Source organism: Argiope bruennichi, chromosome 10 (genome assembly GCF_947563725.1).
Source record: "Argiope bruennichi chromosome 10, qqArgBrue1.1, whole genome shotgun sequence".
Classification (NCBI taxonomy): Eukaryota; Metazoa; Arthropoda; class Arachnida; order Araneae; family Araneidae; genus Argiope; species Argiope bruennichi.
Window position 1 is genome coordinate 22,812,426 of NC_079160.1, and position 17,864 is coordinate 22,830,289.

The window sequence follows — 17,864 nt, forward strand, 5'->3', positions numbered from 1 at the left end:
TATGTTAAAGGCCCTAAAGAACTGTTGTCATTTGAAAGTGAAAAATAAGAACCACGAATGTATGTTTCCGCCCGGGATGGAACCGGGGACCTTTCGCGTGTGAGGCGAACGTGATGACCACTACACTACGGAACCGACGAGAAAAGTTAGATCTTCCCTCAGAATTCCATGTTTCTGGTATTTGAAAGAACATTTCCGAGTCGTCTCGTTCGTAGAATTTTCTTTAAGTTTTCAGCACTTTAGATTGCTAATACATGTTCCATAACAGAACTAAAAAAAGACATCCCTCACCATGTAATCGGGCTGGTTCCGCCCGGGATCGAACCGGGGGCCTTTCGCGTGTAAAGCGAACGTGATAACCACTACACTACGGAACCTCGACGGGGAAAAACGAATATATGCCAAGTCGATAATAATTCGATCTCTATTCTGTTGAAAAGACTATTCATTTTTGTGGTTCCTGGAAAGATTACCGTCTAAGGTAAAGGCCCTAAAGAACTGTTGTCATTTGAAAGTGAAAAATAAGAACCACGAATGTATGGTTCCGCCCGGGATCGAACCGGGGGCCTTTCGCGTGTGAGGCGAACGTGATTACCACTACACTACGGAACCGACGGGAAGGGTTAGATCTTCCCTCAGAATTCCATGTTTCTGTCATTTGAAAGAACATTTCCGAGTCGTCTCGTTCGTAGAATTTTTTTTAAGTTTTCAGCACTTTTGATTGCTAATACATGTTCCTGAACAGAACTAAAAAAAGACATCCCTCACCATGCAACCGGGCTTGTTCCGCCCGGGAACGAACCGGGGGCCTTTCGCGTGTAAAGCGAACGTGATAACCACTACACCACGGAACCTCTACGGTGAAAAACGAATATATGCCAAGTCGATAATAATTCGATCTCTATTCTGTTGAAAAGACTATTCATTTTTGTGGTTCCTGGAAAGATTACCGTCTAAGGTAAAGGCCCTAAAGAACTGTTGTCATTTGAAAGTGAAAAATAAGAACCACGAATGTATGGTTCCGCCCGGGATCGAACCGGGGACCTTTCGCGTGTGAGGCGAATGTGATGACCATTACACTACAGAACCGACGGGAAGGGTTAGATCTTCCCTCAGAATTCCATGTTTCTGTCATTTGAAAGAACATTTCAGAGTCGTCTCGTTCGTAGAATTTTCCTTAAGTTTTCAGCACTTTAGATTGCTAATACATGTTTCTTAACAGAACTAAAAAAAGACATCCCTCACCATGTAATCGGGCTGGTTCCGCCCGGGATCGAACCGGGGGCCTTTCGCGTGTAAAGCGAACGTGATAACCACTACACTACGGAACCTCTACGGTGAAAAACGAATATATGCCAAGTCGATAATAATTCGATCTCCATTCTGTTGAAAAGACTATTCATTTTTGTGGTTCCTGGAAAGATTACCGTCTAAGGTAAAGGCCCTAAAGAACTGTTGTCATTTGAAAGTGAAAAATAAGAACCACGAATGTATGGTTCCGCCCGGGATCGAACCGGGGACCTTTCGCGTGTGAGGCGAACGTGATGACCACTACACTACGGAACCGACGGGAAGGGTTAGATCTTCCCTCAGAATTCCATGTTTCTGGCATTTGAAAGAACATTTCCGAGTCGTCTCTATCGTAGAATTTTCTTTAAGTTTTCAGCACTTTAGATTGCTAATACATGTTCCTTAACAGAACTAAAAAAAGACATCCCTCACCATGTAATCGGGCTGGTTCCGCCCGGGATCGTACCGGGGGCCTTTCGCGTGTAAAGCGAACGTGATAACCACTGCACTACGGAACCTCGACGGAGAAAAACGAATATATGCCAAGTCGATAATAATTCGATCTCTATTCTGTTGAAAAGACTCTTCATTTTTGTGGTTCCTGGAAAGATTACCGTCTAAGGTAAAGGCCCTAAAGAACTGTTGTCATTTGAAAGTGAAAAATAAGAACCACGAATGTATAGTTCCGCCCTGGATCGAACCGAGGACCTTTCGCGTGTGAGGCGAACGTGATGACCACTACACTACGGAACCGACGGGAAGGGTTAGATCTTCCCTCAGAATTCCATGTTTCCGGCATTTGAAAGAACATTTCCGAGTCGTCTCGTTCGTAGAATTTTCTTTAAGTTTTCAGCACTTTAGATTGCTAATACATGTTCCTTAACAGAACTTAAAAAAGACATCACTCACCATGTAATCGGGCTGGTTCCGCCCGGGATCGAACCGGGGGCCGTTCGCGTGTAAAGCGAACGTGATAACCACTACACTACGGAACCTCTACGGTGAAAAACGAATATATGCCAAGTCGATAATAATTCGATCTCTATTCTGTTGAAAAGACTATTCATTTTTGTGGTTCCTGGAAAGATTACCGTCTATGTTAAAGGCCCTAAAGAACTGTTGTCATTTGAAAGTGAAAAATAAGAACCACGAATGTATGTTTCCGCCCGGGATGGAACCGGGGACCTTTCGCGTGTGAGGCGAACGTGATGACCACTACACTACGGAACCGACGAGAAAAGTTAGATCTTCCCTCAGAATTCCATGTTTCTGGTATTTGAAAGAACATTTCCGAGTCGTCTCGTTCGTAGAATTTTCTTTAAGTTTTCAGCACTTTAGATTGCTAATACATGTTCCATAACAGAACTAAAAAAAGACATCCCTCACCATGTAATCGGGCTGGTTCCGCCCGGGATCGAACCGGGGGCCTTTCGCGTGTAAAGCGAACGTGATAACCACTACACTACGGAACCTCGACGGGGAAAAACGAATATATGCCAAGTCGATAATAATTCGATCTCTATTCTGTTGAAAAGACTATTTATTTTTGTGGTTCCTGGAAAGATTACCGTCTAAGGTAAAGGCCCTAAAGAACTGTTGTCATTTGAAAGTGAAAAATAAGAACCACGAATGTATGGTTCCGCCCGGGATCGAACCGGGGGCCTTTCGCGTGTGAGGCGAACGTGATTACCACTACACTACGGAACCGACGGGAAGGGTTAGATCTTCCCTCAGAATTCCATGTTTCTGTCATTTGAAAGAACATTTCCGAGTCGTCTCGTTCGTAGAATTTTTTTTAAGTTTTCAGCACTTTTGATTGCTAATACATGTTCCTGAACAGAACTAAAAAAAGACATCCCTCACCATGCAACCGGGCTTGTTCCGCCCGGGAACGAACCGGGGGCCTTTCGCGTGTAAAGCGAACGTGATAACCACTACACCACGGAACCTCTACGGTGAAAAACGAATATATGCCAAGTCGATAATAATTCGATCTCTATTCTGTTGAAAAGACTATTCATTTTTGTGGTTCCTGGAAAGATTACCGTCTAAGGTAAAGGCCCTAAAGAACTGTTGTCATTTGAAAGTGAAAAATAAGAACCACGAATGTATGGTTCCGCCCGGGATCGAACCGGGGACCTTTCGCGTGTGAGGCGAATGTGATGACCATTACACTACAGAACCGACGGGAAGGGTTAGATCTTCCCTCAGAATTCCATGTTTCTGTCATTTGAAAGAACATTTCAGAGTCGTCTCGTTCGTAGAATTTTCCTTAAGTTTTCAGCACTTTAGATTGCTAATACATGTTTCTTAACAGAACTAAAAAAAGACATCCCTCACCATGTAATCGGGCTGGTTCCGCCCGGGATCGAACCGGGGGCCTTTCGCGTGTAAAGCGAACGTGATAACCACTACACTACGGAACCTCTACGGTGAAAAACGAATATATGCCAAGTCGATAATAATTCGATCTCCATTCTGTTGAAAAGACTATTCATTTTTGTGGTTCCTGGAAAGATTACCGTCTAAGGTAAAGGCCCTAAAGAACTGTTGTCATTTGAAAGTGAAAAATAAGAACCAGGAATGTATGGTTCCGCCCTGGATCGAACCGAGGACCTTTCGCGTGTGAGGCGAACGTGATGACCACTACACTACGGAACCGACGGGAAGGGTTAGATCTTCCCTCAGAATTCCATGTTTCCGGCATTTGAAAGAACATTTCCGAGTCGTCTCGTTCGTAGAATTTTCTTTAAGTTTTCAGCACTTTAGATTGCTAATACATGTTCCTTAACAGAACTTAAAAAAGACATCACTCACCATGTAATCGGGCTGGTTCCGCCCGGGATCGAACCGGGGGCCGTTCGCGTGTAAAGCGAACGTGATAACCACTATACTACGGAACCTCTACGGTGAAAAACGAATATATGCTAAGTCGATAATCATTCGATCTCTATTCTGTTGAAAAGACTATTCATTTTTGTGGTTCCTGGAAAGATTACCGTCTAAGATAAAGGCCCGAAAGAACTGTTGTCATTTGAAAGTGAAAAATAAGAACCACGAATGTATGATTCCGCCCGGGATCGAACCGGGGGCCTTTCGCGTGTGAGGCGAACGTGATGACCACTACACTACGGAACCGACGGGAAGGGTTAGATATTCCCTCAGAATTCCATGTTTCTGGCATTTGAAAGAACATTTCAGTGTCGTCTCGTTCGTAGAATTTTCTTTAAGTTTTCAGCACTTTAGATTGCTAATACATGTTCCTTAACAGAACTAAAAAAAGACATCCCTCACCATGTAATTAAACTGGTTCCGCCCGGGATCGAACCGGGAGCCTTTCGCGTGTAAAGCGAACGTGATAACCACTACACTATGGAACCTCGACGGGGAAAAACGAATATATGCCAAGTCGATAATAATTCGATCTCTATTCTGTTGAAAAGACTATTCCTTTTTGTGGTTCCTGGAAAGATTACCGTCTGAGGTAAAGGCCCTAAAGAACTGTTGTCATTTGAAAGTGAAAAATAAGAACCACGGATGTATGGTTCCGCCCGGGATCGAACCGGGGGCCTTTCGCGTGTGGGGCGAACGTGATGACCACTACACTACGGAACCGACGGGAAGGGTTAGATCTTCCCTCAGAATTCCATGTTTCTGTCATTTGAAAGAACATTTCCGAGTCGTCTCGTTCGTAGAATTTTCTTTAAGTTTTCAGCACTTTTGATTGCTAATACATGTTCCTTAACAGAACTAAAAAAAGACATCCCTCACCATGCAACCGGGCTGGTTCCGCCCGGGATCAAACCGGGGGCCTTTCGCGTGTAAAGCGAACGTGATAACCACTACACTACGGAACCTCTACGGTGAAAAACGAATATATGCCAAGTCGATAATCATTCGATCTCTATTCTGTTGAAAAGACTATTCATTTTTGTGGTTCCTGGAAAGATTACCGTCTAAGGTAAAGGCCCTAAAGAACTGTTGTCATTTGAAAGTGAAAAATAAGAACCACGAATGTATGGTTCCGCCCGGGATCGAACCGGGGACCTTTCGCGTGTGAGGCGAACGTGATGACCACTACACTACGGAACCGACGGGAAGGGTTAGATCTTCCCTCAGAATTCCATGTTTCTGGCATTTGAAAGAACATTTCCGAGTCATCTCGTTCGTAGAATTTTCTTTAAGTTTTCAGCACTTTAGATTGCTAATACATGTTCCTTAACAGAACTAAAAAAAGACATCCCTCACCATGTAATCGGGCTGGTTCCGCCCGGGATCGTACCGGTGGCCTTTCGCGTGTAAAGCGAACGTGATAACCACTGCACTACGGAACCTCGACGGAGAAAAACGAATATATGCCAAGTCGATAATAATTCGATCTCTATTCTGTTGAAAAGACTATTCATTTTTGTGGTTCCTGGAAAGATTACCATCTAAGGTAAAGGCCCTAAAGAACTGTTGTCATTTGAAAGTGAAAAATAAGAACCACGAATGTATGGTTCCGCCCTGGATCGAACCGAGGACCTTTCGCGTGTGAGGCGAACATGATGACCACTACACTACGGAACCGACGGGAAGGGTTAGATCTTCCCTCAGAATTCCATGTTTCCGGCATTTGAAAGAACATTTCCGAGTCGTCTCGTTCGTAGAATTTTCTTTAAGTTTTCAGCACTTTAGATTGCTAATACATGTTCCTTAACAGAACTTAAAAAAGACATCACTCACCATGTAATCGGGCTGGTTCCGCCCGGGATCGAACCGGGGGCCGTTCGCGTGTAAAGCGAACGTGATAACCACTACACTACGGAACCTCGACGGGGAAAAACGAATATATGCCAAGTCGATAATAATTCGATCTCTATTCTGTTGAAAAGACTATTCATTTTTGTGGTTCCTGGAAAGATTACCGTCTAAGGTAAAGGCCCTAAAGAACTGTTGTCATTTGAAAGTGAAAAATAAGAACCACGAATGTATGGTTCCGCCCGGGATCGAACCGGGGGCCTTTCGCGTGTGAGGCGAACGTGATTACCACTACACTACGGAACCGACGGGAAGGGTTAGATCTTCCCTCAGAATTCCATGTTTCTGTCATTTGAAAGAACATTTCCCAGTCGTCTCGTTCGTAGAATTTTTTTTAAGTTTTCAGCACTTTAGATTGCTAATACATGTTTCTTAACAGAACTAAAAAAAGACATCCCTCACCATGTAATCGGGCTGGTTCCGCCCGGGATCGAACCGGGGGCCTTTCGCGTGTAAAGCGAACGTGATAACCACTACACTACGGAACCTCGACGGAGAAAAACGAATATATGCCAAGTCGATAATAATTCGATCTCTATTCTGTTGAAAAGACTATTCCTTTTTGTGGTTCCTGGAAAGATTACCGTCTGAGGTAAAGGCCCTAAAGAACTGTTGTCATTTGAAAGTGAAAAATAAGAACCACGAATGTATGGTTCCGCCCGGGATCGAACCGGGGACCTTTCGCGTGTGAGGCGAACGTGATGAAAACTACACTACGGAACCGACGGGAAGGGTTAGATCTTCCCTCAGAATTCCATGTTTCTGGCATTTGAAAGAACATTTCCGAGTCGTCTCGTTCGTAGAATTTTCTTTAAGTTTTCAGCACTTTAGATTGCTAATACATGTTCCTTAACAGAACTAAAAAAAGACATCCCTCACCATGCAACCGGGCTGGTTCCGCCCGGGATCAAACCGGGGGCCTTTCGCGTGTAAAGCGAACGTGATAACCACTACACTACGGAACCTCTACGGTGAAAAACGAATATATGCCAAGTCGATAATAATTCGATCTCCATTCTGTTGAAAAGACTATTCATTTTTGTGGTTCCTGGAAAGATTACCGTCTAAGGTAAAGGCCCTAAAGAACTGTTGTCATTTGAAAGTGAAAAATAAGAACCACGAATGTATGGTTCCGCCCGGGATCGAACCGGGGACCTTTCGCGTGTGAGGCGAACGTGATGACCACTACACTACGGAACCGACGGGAAGGGTTAGATCTTCCCTCAGAATTCCATGTTTCTGGCATTTGAAAGAACATTTCCGAGTCATCCCGTTCGTAGAATTTTCTTTAAGTTTTCAGCACTTTAGATTGCTAATACATGTTCCTTAACAGAACTAAAAAAAGACATCCCTCACCATGTAATCGGGCTGGTTCCGCCCGGGATCGAACCGGAGGCCGTTCGCGTGTAAAGCGAACGTGATAACCACTACACTACGGAACCTCTACGGTGAAAAACGAATATATGCCAAGTCGATAATAATTCGATCTCTATTCTGTTGAAAAGACTATTCATTTTTGTGGTTAATGGAAAGATTACCGTCTAAGTTAAAGGCCCTAAAGAACTGTTGTCATTTGAAAGTGAAAAATAAGAACCACGAATGTATGTTTCCGCCCGGGATGGAACCGGGGACCTTTCGCGTGTGAGGCGAACGTGATGACCACTACACTACGGAACCGACGAGAAAAGTTAGATCTTCCCTCAGAATTCCATGTTTCTGGTATTTGAAAGAACATTTCCGAGTCGTCTCGTTCGTAGAATTTTCTTTAAGTTTTCAGCACTTTAGATTGCTAATACATGTTTCTTAACAGAACTAAAAAAAGACATCCCTCACCATGTAATCGGGCTGGTTCCGCCCGGGATCGAACCGGGGGCCTTTCGCGTGTAAAGCGAACGTGATAACCACTACACTACGGAACCTCGACGGAGAAAAACGAATATATGCCAAGTCGATAATAATTCGATCTCTATTCTGTTGAAAAGACTATTCCTTTTTGTGGTTCCTGGAAAGATTACCGTCTGAGGTAAAGGCCCTAAAGAACTGTTGTCATTTGAAAGTGAAAAATAAGAACCACGAATGTATGGTTCCGCCCGGGATCGAACCGGGGACCTTTCGCGTGTGAGGCGAACGTGATGAAAACTACACTACGGAACCGACGGGAAGGGTTAGATCTTCCCTCAGAATTCCATGTTTCTGGCATTTGAAAGAACATTTCCGAGTCGTCTCGTTCGTAGAATTTTCTTTAAGTTTTCAGCACTTTAGATTGCTAATACATGTTCCTTAACAGAACTAAAAAAAGACATCCCTCACCATGCAACCGGGCTGGTTCCGCCCGGGATCGAACCGGGGGCCTTTCGCGTGTAAAGCGAACGTGATAACCACTACACTACGGAACCTCTACGGTGAAAAACGAATATATGCCAAGTCGATAATAATTCGATCTCCATTCTGTTGAAAAGACTATTCATTTTTGTGGTTCCTGGAAAGATTACCGTCTAAGGTAAAGGCCCTAAAGAACTGTTGTCATTTGAAAGTGAAAAATAAGAACCACGAATGTATGGTTCCGCCCGGGATCGAACCGGGGACCTTTCGCGTGTGAGGCGAACGTGATGACCACTACACTACGGAACCGACGGGAAGGGTTAGATCTTCCCTCAGAATTCCATGTTTCTGGCATTTGAAAGAACATTTCCGAGTCATCCCGTTCGTAGAATTTTCTTTAAGTTTTCAGCACTTTAGATTGCTAATACATGTTCCTTAACAGAACTAAAAAAAGACATCCCTCACCATGTAATCGGGCTGGTTCCGCCCGGGATCGAACCGGGGGCCGTTCGCGTGTAAAGCGAACGTGATAACCACTACACTACGGAACCTCTACGGTGAAAAACGAATATATGCCAAGTCGATAATAATTCGATCTCTATTCTGTTGAAAGGACTATTCATTTTTGTGGTTAATGGAAAGATTACCGTCTAAGTTAAAGGCCCTAAAGAACTGTTGTCATTTGAAAGTGAAAAATAAGAACCACGAATGTATGTTTCCGCCCGGGATGGAACCGGGGACCTTTCGCGTGTGAGGCGAACGTGATGACCACTACACTACGGAACCGACGAGAAAAGTTAGATCTTCCCTCAGAATTCCATGTTTCTGGTATTTGAAAGAACATTTCCGAGTCGTCTCGTTCGTAGAATTTTCTTTAAGTTTTCAGCACTTTAGATTGCTAATACATGTTCCTTAACAGAACTAAAAAAAGACATCCCTCACCATGTAATCGGGCTGGTTCCGCCCGGGATCGAACCGGGGGCCTTTCGCGTGTAAAGCGAACGTGATAACCACTACACTACGGAACCTCTACGGTGAAAAACGAATATATGCCAAGTCGATAATAATTCGATCTCCATTCTGTTGAAAAGACTATTCATTTTTGTGGTTCCTGGAAAGATTACCGTCTAAGGTAAAGGCCCTAAAGAACTGTTGTCATTTGAAAGTGAAAAATAAGAACCACGAATGTATGGTTCCGCCCGGGATCGAACCGGGGACCTTTCGCGTGTGAGGCGAACGTGATGACCACTACACTACGGAACCGACGGGAAGGGTTAGATCTTCCCTCAGAATTCCATGTTTCTGGCATTTGAAAGAACATTTCCGAGTCATCCCGTTCGTAGAATTTTCTTTAAGTTTTCAGCACTTTAGATTGCTAATACATGTTCCTTAACAGAACTAAAAAAAGACATCCCTCACCATGTAATCGGGCTGGTTCCGCCCGGGATCGAACCGGGGGCCGTTCGCGTGTAAAGCGAACGTGATAACCACTACACTACGGAACCTCTACGGTGAAAAACGAATATATGCCAAGTCGATAATAATTCGATCTCTATTCTGTTGAAAAGACTATTCATTTTTGTGGTTAATGGAAAGATTACCGTCTAAGTTAAAGGCCCTAAAGAACTGTTGTCATTTGAAAGTGAAAAATAAGAACCACGAATGTATGTTTCCGCCCGGGATGGAACCGGGGACCTTTCGCGTGTGAGGCGAACGTGATGACCACTACACTACGGAACCGACGAGAAAAGTTAGATCTTCCCTCAGAATTCCATGTTTCTGGTATTTGAAAGAACATTTCCGAGTCGTCTCGTTCGTAGAATTTTCTTTAAGTTTTCAGCACTTTAGATTGCTAATACATGTTTCTTAACAGAACTAAAAAAAGACATCCCTCACCATGTAATCGGGCTGGTTCCGCCCGGGATCGAACCGGGGGCCTTTCGCGTGTAAAGCGAACGTGATAACCACTACACTACGGAACCTCGACGGAGAAAAACGAATATATGCCAAGTCGATAATAATTCGATCTCTATTCTGTTGAAAAGACTATTCCTTTTTGTGGTTCCTGGAAAGATTACCGTCTGAGGTAAAGGCCCTAAAGAACTGTTGTCATTTGAAAGTGAAAAATAAGAACCACGAATGTATGTTTCCGCCCGGGATGGAACCGGGGACCTTTCGCGTGTGAGGCGAACGTGATGACCACTACACTACGGAACCGACGAGAAAAGTTAGATCTTCCCTCAGAATTCCATGTTTCTGGTATTTGAAAGAACATTTCCGAGTCGTCTCGTTCGTAGAATTTTCTTTAAGTTTTCAGCACTTTAGATTGCTAATACATGTTTCTTAACAGAACTAAAAAAAGACATCCCTCACCATGTAATCGGGCTGGTTCCGCCCGGGATCGAACCGGGGGCCTTTCGCGTGTAAAGCGAACGTGATAACCACTACACTACGGAACCTCGACGGAGAAAAACGAATATATGCCAAGTCGATAATAATTCGATCTCTATTCTGTTGAAAAGACTATTCCTTTTTGTGGTTCCTGGAAAGATTACCGTCTGAGGTAAAGGCCCTAAAGAACTGTTGTCATTTGAAAGTGAAAAATAAGAACCACGAATGTATGTTTCCGCCCGGGATGGAACCGGGGACCTTTCGCGTGTGAGGCGAACGTGATGACCACTACACTACGGAACCGACGAGAAAAGTTAGATCTTCCCTCAGAATTCCATGTTTCTGGTATTTGAAAGAACATTTCCGAGTCGTCTCGTTCGTAGAATTTTCTTTAAGTTTTCAGCACTTTAGATTGCTAATACATGTTTCTTAACAGAACTAAAAAAAGACATCCCTCACCATGTAATCGGGCTGGTTCCGCCCGGGATCGAACCGGGGGCCTTTCGCGTGTAAAGCGAACGTGATAACCACTACACTACGGAACCTCGACGGAGAAAAACGAATATATGCCAAGTCGATAATAATTCGATCTCTATTCTGTTGAAAAGACTATTCCTTTTTGTGGTTCCTGGAAAGATTACCGTCTGAGGTAAAGGCCCTAAAGAACTGTTGTCATTTGAAAGTGAAAAATAAGAACCACGAATGTATGGTTCCGCCCGGGATCGAACCGGGGACCTTTCGCGTGTGAGGCGAACGTGATGAAAACTACACTACGGAACCGACGGGAAGGGTTAGATCTTCCCTCAGAATTCCATGTTTCTGGCAATTGAAAGAACATTTCCGAGTCGTCTCGTTCGTAGAATTTTCTTTAAGTTTTCAGCACTTTAGATTGCTAATACATGTTCCTTAACAGAACTAAAAAAAGACATCCCTCACCATGCAACCGGGCTGGTTCCGCCCGGGATCGAACCGGGGGCCTTTCGCGTGTAAAGCGAACGTGATAACCACTACACTACGGAACCTCTACGGTGAAAAACGAATATATGCCAAGTCGATAATAATTCGATCTCCATTCTGTTGAAAAGACTATTCATTTTTGTGGTTCCTGGAAAGATTACCGTCTAAGGTAAAGGCCCTAAAGAACTGTTGTCATTTGAAAGTGAAAAATAAGAACCACGAATGTATGGTTCCGCCCGGGATCGAACCGGGGACCTTTCGCGTGTGAGGCGAACGTGATGACCACTACACTACGGAACCGACGGGAAGGGTTAGATCTTCCCTCAGAATTCCATGTTTCTGGCATTTGAAAGAACATTTCCGAGTCATCCCGTTCGTAGAATTTTCTTTAAGTTTTCAGCACTTTAGATTGCTAATACATGTTCCTTAACAGAACTAAAAAAAGACATCCCTCACCATGTAATCGGGCTGGTTCCGCCCGGGATCGAACCGGGGGCCGTTCGCGTGTAAAGCGAACGTGATAACCACTACACTACGTAACCTCTACGGTGAAAAGCGAATATATGCCAAGTCGATAATAATTCGATCTCTATTCTGTTGAAAGGACTATTCATTTTTGTGGTTAATGGAAAGATTACCGTCTAAGTTAAAGGCCCTAAAGAACTGTTGTCATTTGAAAGTGAAAAATAAGAACCACGAATGTATGTTTCCGCCCGGGATGGAACCGGGGACCTTTCGCGTGTGAGGCGAACGTGATGACCACTACACTACGGAACCGACGAGAAAAGTTAGATCTTCCCTCAGAATTCCATGTTTCTGGTATTTGAAAGAACATTTCCGAGTCGTCTCGTTCGTAGAATTTTCTTTAAGTTTTCAGCACTTTAGATTGCTAATACATGTTCCTTAACAGAACTAAAAAAAGACATCCCTCACCATGTAATCGGGTTGGTTCCGCCCGGGATCGAACCGGGGGCCTTTCGCGTGTAAAGCGAACGTGATAACCACTACACTACGGAACCTCTACGGGGAAAAACGAATATATGCCAAGTCGATAATAATTCGATCTCCATTCTGTTGAAAAGACTATTCATTTTTGTGGTTCCTGGAAAGATTACCGTCTAAGGTAAAGGCCCTAAAGAACTGTTGTCATTTGAAAGTGAAAAATAAGAACCACGAATGTATGGTTCCGCCCGGGATCGAACCGGGGACCTTTCGCGTGTGAGGCGAACGTGATGACCACTACACTACGGAACCAACGGGAAGGGTTAGATCTTCCCTCAGAATTCCATGTTTCTGGCATTTGAAAGAACATTTCCGAGTCATCCCGTTCGTAGAATTTTCTTTAAGTTTTCAGCACTTTAGATTGCTAATACATGTTCCTTAACAGAACTAAAAAAAGACATCCCTCACCATGTAATCGGGCTGGTTCCGCCCGGGATCGAACCGGGGGCCGTTCGCGTGTAAAGCGAACGTGATAACCACTACACTACGGAACCTCTACGGTGAAAAACGAATATATGCCAAGTCGATAATAATTCGATCTCTATTCTGTTGAAAAGACTATTCATTTTTGTGGTTAATGGAAAGATTACCGTCTAAGTTAAAGGCCCTAAAGAACTGTTGTCATTTGAAAGTGAAAAATAAGAACCACGAATGTATGTTTCCGCCCGGGATGGAACCGGGGACCTTTCGCGTGTGAGGCGAACGTGATGACCACTACACTACGGAACCGACGAGAAAAGTTAGATCTTCCCTCAGAATTCCATGTTTCTGGTATTTGAAAGAACATTTCCGAGTCGTCTCGTTCGTAGAATTTTCTTTAAGTTTTCAGCACTTTAGATTGCTAATACATGTTTCTTAACAGAACTAAAAAAAGACATCCCTCACCATGTAATCGGGCTGGTTCCGCCCGGGATCGAACCGGGGGCCTTTCGCGTGTAAAGCGAACGTGATAACCACTACACTACGGAACCTCTACGGTGAAAAACGAATATATGCCAAGTCGATAATAATTCGATCTCCATTCTGTTGAAAAGACTATTCATTTTTGTGGTTCCTGGAAAGATTACCGTCTAAGGTAAAGGCCCTAAAGAACTGTTGTCATTTGAAAGTGAAAAATAAGAACCACGAATGTATGGTTCCGCCCGGGATCGAACCGGGGACCTTTCGCGTGTGAGGCGAACGTGATGACCACTACACTACGGAACCGACGGGAAGGGTTAGATCTTCCCTCAGAATTCCATGTTTCTGGCATTTGAAAGAACATTTCCGAGTCATCCCGTTCGTAGAATTTTCTTTAAGTTTTCAGCACTTTAGATTGCTAATACATGTTCCTTAACAGAACTAAAAAAAGACATCCCTCACCATGTAATCGGGCTGGTTCCGCCCGGGATCGAACCGGGGGCCTTTCGCGTGTAAAGCGAACGTGATAACCACTACACTACGGAACCTCGACGGGGAAAAACGAATATATGCCAAGTCGATAATAATTCGATCTCTATTCTGTTGAAAAGACTATTCATTTTTGTGGTTCCTGGAAAGATTACCGTCTAAGGTAAAGGCCCTAAAGAACTGTTGTCATTTGAAAGTGAAAAATAAGAACCACGAATGTATGGTTCCGCCCGGGATCGAACCGGGGGCCTTTCGCGTGTGAGGCGAACGTGATTACCACTACACTACGGAACCGACGGGAAGGGTTAGATCTTCCCTCAGAATTCCATGTTTCTGTCATTTGAAAGAACATTTCCGAGTCGTCTCGTTCGTAGAATTTTTTTTAAGTTTTCAGCACTTTTGATTGCTAATACATGTTCCTGAACAGAACTAAAAAAACACATCCCTCACCATGCAACCGGGCTTGTTCCGCCCGGGAACGAACCGGGGGCCTTTCGCGTGTAAAGCGAACGTGATAACCACTACACCACGGAACCTCTACGGTGAAAAACGAATATATGCCAAGTCGATAATAATTCGATCTCTATTCTGTTGAAAAGACTATTCATTTTTGTGGTTCCTGGAAAGATTACCGTCTAAGGTAAAGGCCCTAAAGAACTGTTGTCATTTGAAAGTGAAAAATAAGAACCACGAATGTATGGTTCCGCCCGGGATCGAACCGGGGACCTTTCGCGTGTGAGGCGAATGTGATGACCATTACACTACGGAATCGACGGGAAGGGTTAGATTTTCCCTCAGAATTCCATGTTTCTGTCATTTGAAAGAACATTTCAGAGTCGTCTCGTTCGTAGAATTTTCCTTAAGTTTTCAGCACTTTAGATTGCTAATACATGTTTCTTAACAGAACTAAAAAAAGACATCCCTCACCATGTAATCGGGCTGGTTCCGCCCGGGATCGAACCGGGGGCCTTTCGCGTGTAAAGCGAACGTGATAACCACTACACTACGGAACCTCGACGGAGAAAAACGAATATATGCCAAGTCGATAATAATTCGATCTCTATTCTGTTGAAAAGACTATTCTTTTTTGTGGTTCCTGGAAAGATTACCGTCTGAGGTAAAGGCCCTAAAGAACTGTTGTCATTTGAAAGTGAAAAATAAGAACCACGAATGTATGTTTCCGCCCGGGATGGAACCGGGGACCTTTCGCGTGTGAGGCGAACGTGATGACCACTACACTACGGAACCGACGAGAAAAGTTAGATCTTCCCTCAGAATTCCATGTTTCTGGTATTTGAAAGAACATTTCCGAGTCGTCTCGTTCGTAGAATTTTCTTTAAGTTTTCAGCACTTTAGATTGCTAATACATGTTCCTTAACAGAACTAAAAAAAGACATCCCTCACCATGTAATCGGGCTGGTTCCGCCCGGGATCGAACCGGGGGCCTTTCGCGTGTGAAGCGAACGTGATAACCACTACACTACGGAACCTCGACGGGGAAAAACGAATATATGCCAAGTCGATAATAATTCGATCTCTATTCTGTTGAAAAGACTATTCATTTTTGTGGTTCCTGGAAAGATTACCGTCTAAGGTAAAGGCCCTAAAGAACTGTTGTCATTTGAAAGTGAAAAATAAGAACCACGAATGTATGGTTCCGCCCGGGATCGAACCGGGGGCCTTTCGCGTGTGAGGCGAACGTGATTACCACTACACTACGGAACCGACGGGAAGGGTTAGATCTTCCCTCAGAATTCCATGTTTCTGTCATTTGAAAGAACATTTCCGAGTCGTCTCGTTCGTAGAATTTTTTTTAAGTTTTCAGCACTTTTGATTGCTAATACATGTTCCTGAACAGAACTAAAAAAAGACATCCCTCACCATGTAATTAAACTTGTTCCGCCCGGGAACGAACCGGGGGCCTTTCGCGTGTAAAGCGAACGTGATAACCACTACACCACGGAACCTCTACGGTGAAAAACGAATATATGCCAAGTCGATAATAATTCGATCTCTATTCTGTTGAAAAGACTATTCATTTTTGTGGTTCCTGGAAAGATTACCGTATAAGGTAAAGGCCCTAAAGAACTGTTGTCATTTGAAAGTGAAAAATAAGAACCACGAATGTATGGTTCCGCCCGTGATCGAACCGGGGACCTTTCGCGTGTGAGGCGAATGTGATGACCATTACACTACGGAACCGACGGGAAGGGTTAGATCTTCCCTCAGAATTCCATGTTTCTGTCATTTGAAAGAACATTTCAGAGTCGTCTCGTTCGTAGAATTTTCCTTAAGTTTTCAGCACTTTAGATTGCTAATACATGTTTCTTAACAGAACTAAAAAAAGACATCCCTCACCATGTAATCGGGCTGGTTCCGCCCGGGATCGAACCGGGGGCCTTTCGCGTGTAAAGCGAACGTGATAACCACTACACTACGGAACCTCGACGGAGAAAAACGAATATATGCCAAGTCGATAATAATTCGATCTCTATTCTGTTGAAAAGACTATTCCTTTTTGTGGTTCCTGGAAAGATTACCGTCTGAGGTAAAGGCCCTAAAGAACTGTTGTCATTTGAAAGTGAAAAATAAGAACCACGAATGTATGGTTCCGCCCGGGATCGAACCGGGGACCTTTCGCGTGTGAGGCGAACGTGATGAAAACTACACTACGGAACCGACGGGAAGGGTTAGATCTTCCCTCAGAATTCCATGTTTCTGGATTGAAAGAACATTTCCGAGTCGTCTCGTTCGTAGAATTTTCTTTAAGTTTTCAGCACTTTAGATTGCTAATACATGTTCCTGAACAGAACTAAAAAAAGACATCCCTCACCATGTAATTAAACTGGTTCCGCCCGGGAACGAACCGGGGGCCTTTCGCGTGTAAAGCGAACGTGATAACCACTACACCACGGAACCTCTACGGTGAAAAACGAATATATGCCAAGTCGATAATAATTCGATCTCTATTCTGTTGAAAAGACTATTCATTTTTGTGGTTCCTGGAAAGATTACCGTATAAGGTAAAGGCCCTAAAGAACTGTTGTCATTTGAAAGTGAAAAATAAGAACCACGAATGTATGGTTCCGCCCGTGATCGAACCGGGGACCTTTCGCGTGTGAGGCGAATGTGATGACCATTACACTACGGAACCGACGGGAAGGGTTAGATCTTCCCTCAGAATTCCATGTTTCTGTCATTTGAAAGAACATTTCAGAGTCGTCTCGTTCGTAGAATTTTCCTTAAGTTTTCAGCACTTTAGATTGCTAATACATGTTTCTTAACAGAACTAAAAAAAGACATCCCTCACCATGTAATCGGGCTGGTTCCGCCCGGGATCGAACCGGGGGCCTTTCGCGTGTAAAGCGAACGTGATAACCACTACACTACGGAACCTCGACGGGGAAAAACGAATATATGCCAAGTCGATAATAATTCGATCTCTATTCTGTTGAAAAGACTATTCATTTTTGTGGTTCCTGGAAAGATTACCGTCTAAGGTAAAGGCCCTAAAGAACTGTTGTCATTTGAAAGTGAAAAATAAGAACCACGAATGTATGGTTCCGCCCGGGATCGAACCGGGGGCCTTTCGCGTGTGAGGCGAACGTGATTACCACTACACTACGGAACCGACGGGAAGGGTTAGATCTTCCCTCAGAATTCCATGTTTCTGTCATTTGAAAGAACATTTCCGAGTCGTCTCGTTCGTAGAA

At 43.9% G+C, this 17,864-nt stretch overlaps 75 non-coding genes across 75 annotated transcripts; all 75 read right to left on the bottom strand.

Annotated features, from left to right (window-relative positions):
* Positions 1-62: 62 nt before the first annotated feature.
* On the bottom strand, positions 63-135 carry Trnav-cac (transfer RNA valine (anticodon CAC)). The gene has a single exon. It is a non-coding gene; the product is annotated as a tRNA-Val (tRNA).
* Positions 136-304: 169 nt separating this feature from the next.
* Trnav-uac (transfer RNA valine (anticodon UAC)) lies at positions 305-377 on the bottom strand. The gene has a single exon. It is a non-coding gene; the product is annotated as a tRNA-Val (tRNA).
* Positions 378-539: 162 nt separating this feature from the next.
* On the bottom strand, positions 540-612 carry Trnav-cac (transfer RNA valine (anticodon CAC)). The gene has a single exon. It is a non-coding gene; the product is annotated as a tRNA-Val (tRNA).
* A 169-nt stretch (positions 613-781) lies between these two features.
* Positions 782-854, bottom strand: Trnav-uac (transfer RNA valine (anticodon UAC)). Its single transcript has one exon. It is a non-coding gene; the product is annotated as a tRNA-Val (tRNA).
* Positions 855-1,016: 162 nt separating this feature from the next.
* Trnav-cac (transfer RNA valine (anticodon CAC)) lies at positions 1,017-1,089 on the bottom strand. Its single transcript has one exon. It is a non-coding gene; the product is annotated as a tRNA-Val (tRNA).
* Positions 1,090-1,258: 169 nt separating this feature from the next.
* Trnav-uac (transfer RNA valine (anticodon UAC)) lies at positions 1,259-1,331 on the bottom strand. Its single transcript has one exon. It is a non-coding gene; the product is annotated as a tRNA-Val (tRNA).
* Positions 1,332-1,493: 162 nt separating this feature from the next.
* On the bottom strand, positions 1,494-1,566 carry Trnav-cac (transfer RNA valine (anticodon CAC)). Its single transcript has one exon. It is a non-coding gene; the product is annotated as a tRNA-Val (tRNA).
* Positions 1,567-1,735: 169 nt separating this feature from the next.
* On the bottom strand, positions 1,736-1,808 carry Trnav-uac (transfer RNA valine (anticodon UAC)). The gene has a single exon. It is a non-coding gene; the product is annotated as a tRNA-Val (tRNA).
* A 162-nt stretch (positions 1,809-1,970) lies between these two features.
* Positions 1,971-2,043, bottom strand: Trnav-cac (transfer RNA valine (anticodon CAC)). The gene has a single exon. It is a non-coding gene; the product is annotated as a tRNA-Val (tRNA).
* A 169-nt stretch (positions 2,044-2,212) lies between these two features.
* On the bottom strand, positions 2,213-2,285 carry Trnav-uac (transfer RNA valine (anticodon UAC)). Its single transcript has one exon. It is a non-coding gene; the product is annotated as a tRNA-Val (tRNA).
* Positions 2,286-2,447: 162 nt separating this feature from the next.
* On the bottom strand, positions 2,448-2,520 carry Trnav-cac (transfer RNA valine (anticodon CAC)). The gene has a single exon. It is a non-coding gene; the product is annotated as a tRNA-Val (tRNA).
* Positions 2,521-2,689: 169 nt separating this feature from the next.
* Trnav-uac (transfer RNA valine (anticodon UAC)) lies at positions 2,690-2,762 on the bottom strand. The gene has a single exon. It is a non-coding gene; the product is annotated as a tRNA-Val (tRNA).
* Positions 2,763-2,924: 162 nt separating this feature from the next.
* Positions 2,925-2,997, bottom strand: Trnav-cac (transfer RNA valine (anticodon CAC)). Its single transcript has one exon. It is a non-coding gene; the product is annotated as a tRNA-Val (tRNA).
* Positions 2,998-3,166: 169 nt separating this feature from the next.
* Trnav-uac (transfer RNA valine (anticodon UAC)) lies at positions 3,167-3,239 on the bottom strand. The gene has a single exon. It is a non-coding gene; the product is annotated as a tRNA-Val (tRNA).
* Positions 3,240-3,401: 162 nt separating this feature from the next.
* Positions 3,402-3,474, bottom strand: Trnav-cac (transfer RNA valine (anticodon CAC)). The gene has a single exon. It is a non-coding gene; the product is annotated as a tRNA-Val (tRNA).
* A 169-nt stretch (positions 3,475-3,643) lies between these two features.
* Trnav-uac (transfer RNA valine (anticodon UAC)) lies at positions 3,644-3,716 on the bottom strand. Its single transcript has one exon. It is a non-coding gene; the product is annotated as a tRNA-Val (tRNA).
* Positions 3,717-3,878: 162 nt separating this feature from the next.
* Trnav-cac (transfer RNA valine (anticodon CAC)) lies at positions 3,879-3,951 on the bottom strand. Its single transcript has one exon. It is a non-coding gene; the product is annotated as a tRNA-Val (tRNA).
* Positions 3,952-4,120: 169 nt separating this feature from the next.
* Positions 4,121-4,193, bottom strand: Trnav-uac (transfer RNA valine (anticodon UAC)). Its single transcript has one exon. It is a non-coding gene; the product is annotated as a tRNA-Val (tRNA).
* Positions 4,194-4,355: 162 nt separating this feature from the next.
* Positions 4,356-4,428, bottom strand: Trnav-cac (transfer RNA valine (anticodon CAC)). The gene has a single exon. It is a non-coding gene; the product is annotated as a tRNA-Val (tRNA).
* A 169-nt stretch (positions 4,429-4,597) lies between these two features.
* Positions 4,598-4,670, bottom strand: Trnav-uac (transfer RNA valine (anticodon UAC)). The gene has a single exon. It is a non-coding gene; the product is annotated as a tRNA-Val (tRNA).
* Positions 4,671-4,832: 162 nt separating this feature from the next.
* Trnav-cac (transfer RNA valine (anticodon CAC)) lies at positions 4,833-4,905 on the bottom strand. The gene has a single exon. It is a non-coding gene; the product is annotated as a tRNA-Val (tRNA).
* Positions 4,906-5,074: 169 nt separating this feature from the next.
* Trnav-uac (transfer RNA valine (anticodon UAC)) lies at positions 5,075-5,147 on the bottom strand. The gene has a single exon. It is a non-coding gene; the product is annotated as a tRNA-Val (tRNA).
* Positions 5,148-5,309: 162 nt separating this feature from the next.
* On the bottom strand, positions 5,310-5,382 carry Trnav-cac (transfer RNA valine (anticodon CAC)). The gene has a single exon. It is a non-coding gene; the product is annotated as a tRNA-Val (tRNA).
* A 169-nt stretch (positions 5,383-5,551) lies between these two features.
* Trnav-uac (transfer RNA valine (anticodon UAC)) lies at positions 5,552-5,624 on the bottom strand. Its single transcript has one exon. It is a non-coding gene; the product is annotated as a tRNA-Val (tRNA).
* Positions 5,625-5,786: 162 nt separating this feature from the next.
* Trnav-cac (transfer RNA valine (anticodon CAC)) lies at positions 5,787-5,859 on the bottom strand. The gene has a single exon. It is a non-coding gene; the product is annotated as a tRNA-Val (tRNA).
* Positions 5,860-6,028: 169 nt separating this feature from the next.
* Trnav-uac (transfer RNA valine (anticodon UAC)) lies at positions 6,029-6,101 on the bottom strand. Its single transcript has one exon. It is a non-coding gene; the product is annotated as a tRNA-Val (tRNA).
* Positions 6,102-6,263: 162 nt separating this feature from the next.
* Trnav-cac (transfer RNA valine (anticodon CAC)) lies at positions 6,264-6,336 on the bottom strand. The gene has a single exon. It is a non-coding gene; the product is annotated as a tRNA-Val (tRNA).
* Positions 6,337-6,505: 169 nt separating this feature from the next.
* Positions 6,506-6,578, bottom strand: Trnav-uac (transfer RNA valine (anticodon UAC)). The gene has a single exon. It is a non-coding gene; the product is annotated as a tRNA-Val (tRNA).
* Positions 6,579-6,740: 162 nt separating this feature from the next.
* Positions 6,741-6,813, bottom strand: Trnav-cac (transfer RNA valine (anticodon CAC)). The gene has a single exon. It is a non-coding gene; the product is annotated as a tRNA-Val (tRNA).
* A 169-nt stretch (positions 6,814-6,982) lies between these two features.
* Positions 6,983-7,055, bottom strand: Trnav-uac (transfer RNA valine (anticodon UAC)). The gene has a single exon. It is a non-coding gene; the product is annotated as a tRNA-Val (tRNA).
* A 162-nt stretch (positions 7,056-7,217) lies between these two features.
* Trnav-cac (transfer RNA valine (anticodon CAC)) lies at positions 7,218-7,290 on the bottom strand. The gene has a single exon. It is a non-coding gene; the product is annotated as a tRNA-Val (tRNA).
* Positions 7,291-7,459: 169 nt separating this feature from the next.
* Positions 7,460-7,532, bottom strand: Trnav-uac (transfer RNA valine (anticodon UAC)). The gene has a single exon. It is a non-coding gene; the product is annotated as a tRNA-Val (tRNA).
* Positions 7,533-7,694: 162 nt separating this feature from the next.
* Trnav-cac (transfer RNA valine (anticodon CAC)) lies at positions 7,695-7,767 on the bottom strand. The gene has a single exon. It is a non-coding gene; the product is annotated as a tRNA-Val (tRNA).
* A 169-nt stretch (positions 7,768-7,936) lies between these two features.
* On the bottom strand, positions 7,937-8,009 carry Trnav-uac (transfer RNA valine (anticodon UAC)). The gene has a single exon. It is a non-coding gene; the product is annotated as a tRNA-Val (tRNA).
* Positions 8,010-8,171: 162 nt separating this feature from the next.
* On the bottom strand, positions 8,172-8,244 carry Trnav-cac (transfer RNA valine (anticodon CAC)). Its single transcript has one exon. It is a non-coding gene; the product is annotated as a tRNA-Val (tRNA).
* Positions 8,245-8,413: 169 nt separating this feature from the next.
* Positions 8,414-8,486, bottom strand: Trnav-uac (transfer RNA valine (anticodon UAC)). Its single transcript has one exon. It is a non-coding gene; the product is annotated as a tRNA-Val (tRNA).
* Positions 8,487-8,648: 162 nt separating this feature from the next.
* Trnav-cac (transfer RNA valine (anticodon CAC)) lies at positions 8,649-8,721 on the bottom strand. Its single transcript has one exon. It is a non-coding gene; the product is annotated as a tRNA-Val (tRNA).
* Positions 8,722-8,890: 169 nt separating this feature from the next.
* Positions 8,891-8,963, bottom strand: Trnav-uac (transfer RNA valine (anticodon UAC)). The gene has a single exon. It is a non-coding gene; the product is annotated as a tRNA-Val (tRNA).
* A 162-nt stretch (positions 8,964-9,125) lies between these two features.
* Positions 9,126-9,198, bottom strand: Trnav-cac (transfer RNA valine (anticodon CAC)). Its single transcript has one exon. It is a non-coding gene; the product is annotated as a tRNA-Val (tRNA).
* Positions 9,199-9,367: 169 nt separating this feature from the next.
* Positions 9,368-9,440, bottom strand: Trnav-uac (transfer RNA valine (anticodon UAC)). Its single transcript has one exon. It is a non-coding gene; the product is annotated as a tRNA-Val (tRNA).
* A 162-nt stretch (positions 9,441-9,602) lies between these two features.
* Positions 9,603-9,675, bottom strand: Trnav-cac (transfer RNA valine (anticodon CAC)). Its single transcript has one exon. It is a non-coding gene; the product is annotated as a tRNA-Val (tRNA).
* Positions 9,676-9,844: 169 nt separating this feature from the next.
* Positions 9,845-9,917, bottom strand: Trnav-uac (transfer RNA valine (anticodon UAC)). The gene has a single exon. It is a non-coding gene; the product is annotated as a tRNA-Val (tRNA).
* A 162-nt stretch (positions 9,918-10,079) lies between these two features.
* Trnav-cac (transfer RNA valine (anticodon CAC)) lies at positions 10,080-10,152 on the bottom strand. The gene has a single exon. It is a non-coding gene; the product is annotated as a tRNA-Val (tRNA).
* A 169-nt stretch (positions 10,153-10,321) lies between these two features.
* Trnav-uac (transfer RNA valine (anticodon UAC)) lies at positions 10,322-10,394 on the bottom strand. The gene has a single exon. It is a non-coding gene; the product is annotated as a tRNA-Val (tRNA).
* Positions 10,395-10,556: 162 nt separating this feature from the next.
* Positions 10,557-10,629, bottom strand: Trnav-cac (transfer RNA valine (anticodon CAC)). The gene has a single exon. It is a non-coding gene; the product is annotated as a tRNA-Val (tRNA).
* Positions 10,630-10,798: 169 nt separating this feature from the next.
* Trnav-uac (transfer RNA valine (anticodon UAC)) lies at positions 10,799-10,871 on the bottom strand. The gene has a single exon. It is a non-coding gene; the product is annotated as a tRNA-Val (tRNA).
* A 162-nt stretch (positions 10,872-11,033) lies between these two features.
* On the bottom strand, positions 11,034-11,106 carry Trnav-cac (transfer RNA valine (anticodon CAC)). The gene has a single exon. It is a non-coding gene; the product is annotated as a tRNA-Val (tRNA).
* A 169-nt stretch (positions 11,107-11,275) lies between these two features.
* On the bottom strand, positions 11,276-11,348 carry Trnav-uac (transfer RNA valine (anticodon UAC)). Its single transcript has one exon. It is a non-coding gene; the product is annotated as a tRNA-Val (tRNA).
* Positions 11,349-11,510: 162 nt separating this feature from the next.
* Trnav-cac (transfer RNA valine (anticodon CAC)) lies at positions 11,511-11,583 on the bottom strand. Its single transcript has one exon. It is a non-coding gene; the product is annotated as a tRNA-Val (tRNA).
* A 169-nt stretch (positions 11,584-11,752) lies between these two features.
* On the bottom strand, positions 11,753-11,825 carry Trnav-uac (transfer RNA valine (anticodon UAC)). The gene has a single exon. It is a non-coding gene; the product is annotated as a tRNA-Val (tRNA).
* A 162-nt stretch (positions 11,826-11,987) lies between these two features.
* Trnav-cac (transfer RNA valine (anticodon CAC)) lies at positions 11,988-12,060 on the bottom strand. Its single transcript has one exon. It is a non-coding gene; the product is annotated as a tRNA-Val (tRNA).
* Positions 12,061-12,229: 169 nt separating this feature from the next.
* On the bottom strand, positions 12,230-12,302 carry Trnav-uac (transfer RNA valine (anticodon UAC)). The gene has a single exon. It is a non-coding gene; the product is annotated as a tRNA-Val (tRNA).
* A 162-nt stretch (positions 12,303-12,464) lies between these two features.
* Trnav-cac (transfer RNA valine (anticodon CAC)) lies at positions 12,465-12,537 on the bottom strand. Its single transcript has one exon. It is a non-coding gene; the product is annotated as a tRNA-Val (tRNA).
* Positions 12,538-12,706: 169 nt separating this feature from the next.
* Trnav-uac (transfer RNA valine (anticodon UAC)) lies at positions 12,707-12,779 on the bottom strand. The gene has a single exon. It is a non-coding gene; the product is annotated as a tRNA-Val (tRNA).
* A 162-nt stretch (positions 12,780-12,941) lies between these two features.
* Trnav-cac (transfer RNA valine (anticodon CAC)) lies at positions 12,942-13,014 on the bottom strand. The gene has a single exon. It is a non-coding gene; the product is annotated as a tRNA-Val (tRNA).
* Positions 13,015-13,183: 169 nt separating this feature from the next.
* On the bottom strand, positions 13,184-13,256 carry Trnav-uac (transfer RNA valine (anticodon UAC)). The gene has a single exon. It is a non-coding gene; the product is annotated as a tRNA-Val (tRNA).
* A 162-nt stretch (positions 13,257-13,418) lies between these two features.
* Trnav-cac (transfer RNA valine (anticodon CAC)) lies at positions 13,419-13,491 on the bottom strand. Its single transcript has one exon. It is a non-coding gene; the product is annotated as a tRNA-Val (tRNA).
* Positions 13,492-13,660: 169 nt separating this feature from the next.
* On the bottom strand, positions 13,661-13,733 carry Trnav-uac (transfer RNA valine (anticodon UAC)). The gene has a single exon. It is a non-coding gene; the product is annotated as a tRNA-Val (tRNA).
* Positions 13,734-13,895: 162 nt separating this feature from the next.
* Positions 13,896-13,968, bottom strand: Trnav-cac (transfer RNA valine (anticodon CAC)). Its single transcript has one exon. It is a non-coding gene; the product is annotated as a tRNA-Val (tRNA).
* A 169-nt stretch (positions 13,969-14,137) lies between these two features.
* Positions 14,138-14,210, bottom strand: Trnav-uac (transfer RNA valine (anticodon UAC)). The gene has a single exon. It is a non-coding gene; the product is annotated as a tRNA-Val (tRNA).
* A 162-nt stretch (positions 14,211-14,372) lies between these two features.
* Trnav-cac (transfer RNA valine (anticodon CAC)) lies at positions 14,373-14,445 on the bottom strand. The gene has a single exon. It is a non-coding gene; the product is annotated as a tRNA-Val (tRNA).
* Positions 14,446-14,614: 169 nt separating this feature from the next.
* Positions 14,615-14,687, bottom strand: Trnav-uac (transfer RNA valine (anticodon UAC)). Its single transcript has one exon. It is a non-coding gene; the product is annotated as a tRNA-Val (tRNA).
* A 162-nt stretch (positions 14,688-14,849) lies between these two features.
* On the bottom strand, positions 14,850-14,922 carry Trnav-cac (transfer RNA valine (anticodon CAC)). The gene has a single exon. It is a non-coding gene; the product is annotated as a tRNA-Val (tRNA).
* A 169-nt stretch (positions 14,923-15,091) lies between these two features.
* Positions 15,092-15,164, bottom strand: Trnav-uac (transfer RNA valine (anticodon UAC)). The gene has a single exon. It is a non-coding gene; the product is annotated as a tRNA-Val (tRNA).
* A 162-nt stretch (positions 15,165-15,326) lies between these two features.
* Trnav-cac (transfer RNA valine (anticodon CAC)) lies at positions 15,327-15,399 on the bottom strand. The gene has a single exon. It is a non-coding gene; the product is annotated as a tRNA-Val (tRNA).
* A 169-nt stretch (positions 15,400-15,568) lies between these two features.
* Trnav-cac (transfer RNA valine (anticodon CAC)) lies at positions 15,569-15,641 on the bottom strand. The gene has a single exon. It is a non-coding gene; the product is annotated as a tRNA-Val (tRNA).
* Positions 15,642-15,803: 162 nt separating this feature from the next.
* Trnav-cac (transfer RNA valine (anticodon CAC)) lies at positions 15,804-15,876 on the bottom strand. Its single transcript has one exon. It is a non-coding gene; the product is annotated as a tRNA-Val (tRNA).
* Positions 15,877-16,045: 169 nt separating this feature from the next.
* Positions 16,046-16,118, bottom strand: Trnav-uac (transfer RNA valine (anticodon UAC)). Its single transcript has one exon. It is a non-coding gene; the product is annotated as a tRNA-Val (tRNA).
* Positions 16,119-16,280: 162 nt separating this feature from the next.
* Trnav-cac (transfer RNA valine (anticodon CAC)) lies at positions 16,281-16,353 on the bottom strand. Its single transcript has one exon. It is a non-coding gene; the product is annotated as a tRNA-Val (tRNA).
* Positions 16,354-16,522: 169 nt separating this feature from the next.
* On the bottom strand, positions 16,523-16,595 carry Trnav-uac (transfer RNA valine (anticodon UAC)). Its single transcript has one exon. It is a non-coding gene; the product is annotated as a tRNA-Val (tRNA).
* Positions 16,596-16,757: 162 nt separating this feature from the next.
* Positions 16,758-16,830, bottom strand: Trnav-cac (transfer RNA valine (anticodon CAC)). The gene has a single exon. It is a non-coding gene; the product is annotated as a tRNA-Val (tRNA).
* Positions 16,831-16,997: 167 nt separating this feature from the next.
* On the bottom strand, positions 16,998-17,070 carry Trnav-uac (transfer RNA valine (anticodon UAC)). The gene has a single exon. It is a non-coding gene; the product is annotated as a tRNA-Val (tRNA).
* Positions 17,071-17,232: 162 nt separating this feature from the next.
* Trnav-cac (transfer RNA valine (anticodon CAC)) lies at positions 17,233-17,305 on the bottom strand. Its single transcript has one exon. It is a non-coding gene; the product is annotated as a tRNA-Val (tRNA).
* Positions 17,306-17,474: 169 nt separating this feature from the next.
* Trnav-uac (transfer RNA valine (anticodon UAC)) lies at positions 17,475-17,547 on the bottom strand. Its single transcript has one exon. It is a non-coding gene; the product is annotated as a tRNA-Val (tRNA).
* Positions 17,548-17,709: 162 nt separating this feature from the next.
* On the bottom strand, positions 17,710-17,782 carry Trnav-cac (transfer RNA valine (anticodon CAC)). The gene has a single exon. It is a non-coding gene; the product is annotated as a tRNA-Val (tRNA).
* Positions 17,783-17,864: the final 82 nt, after the last annotated feature.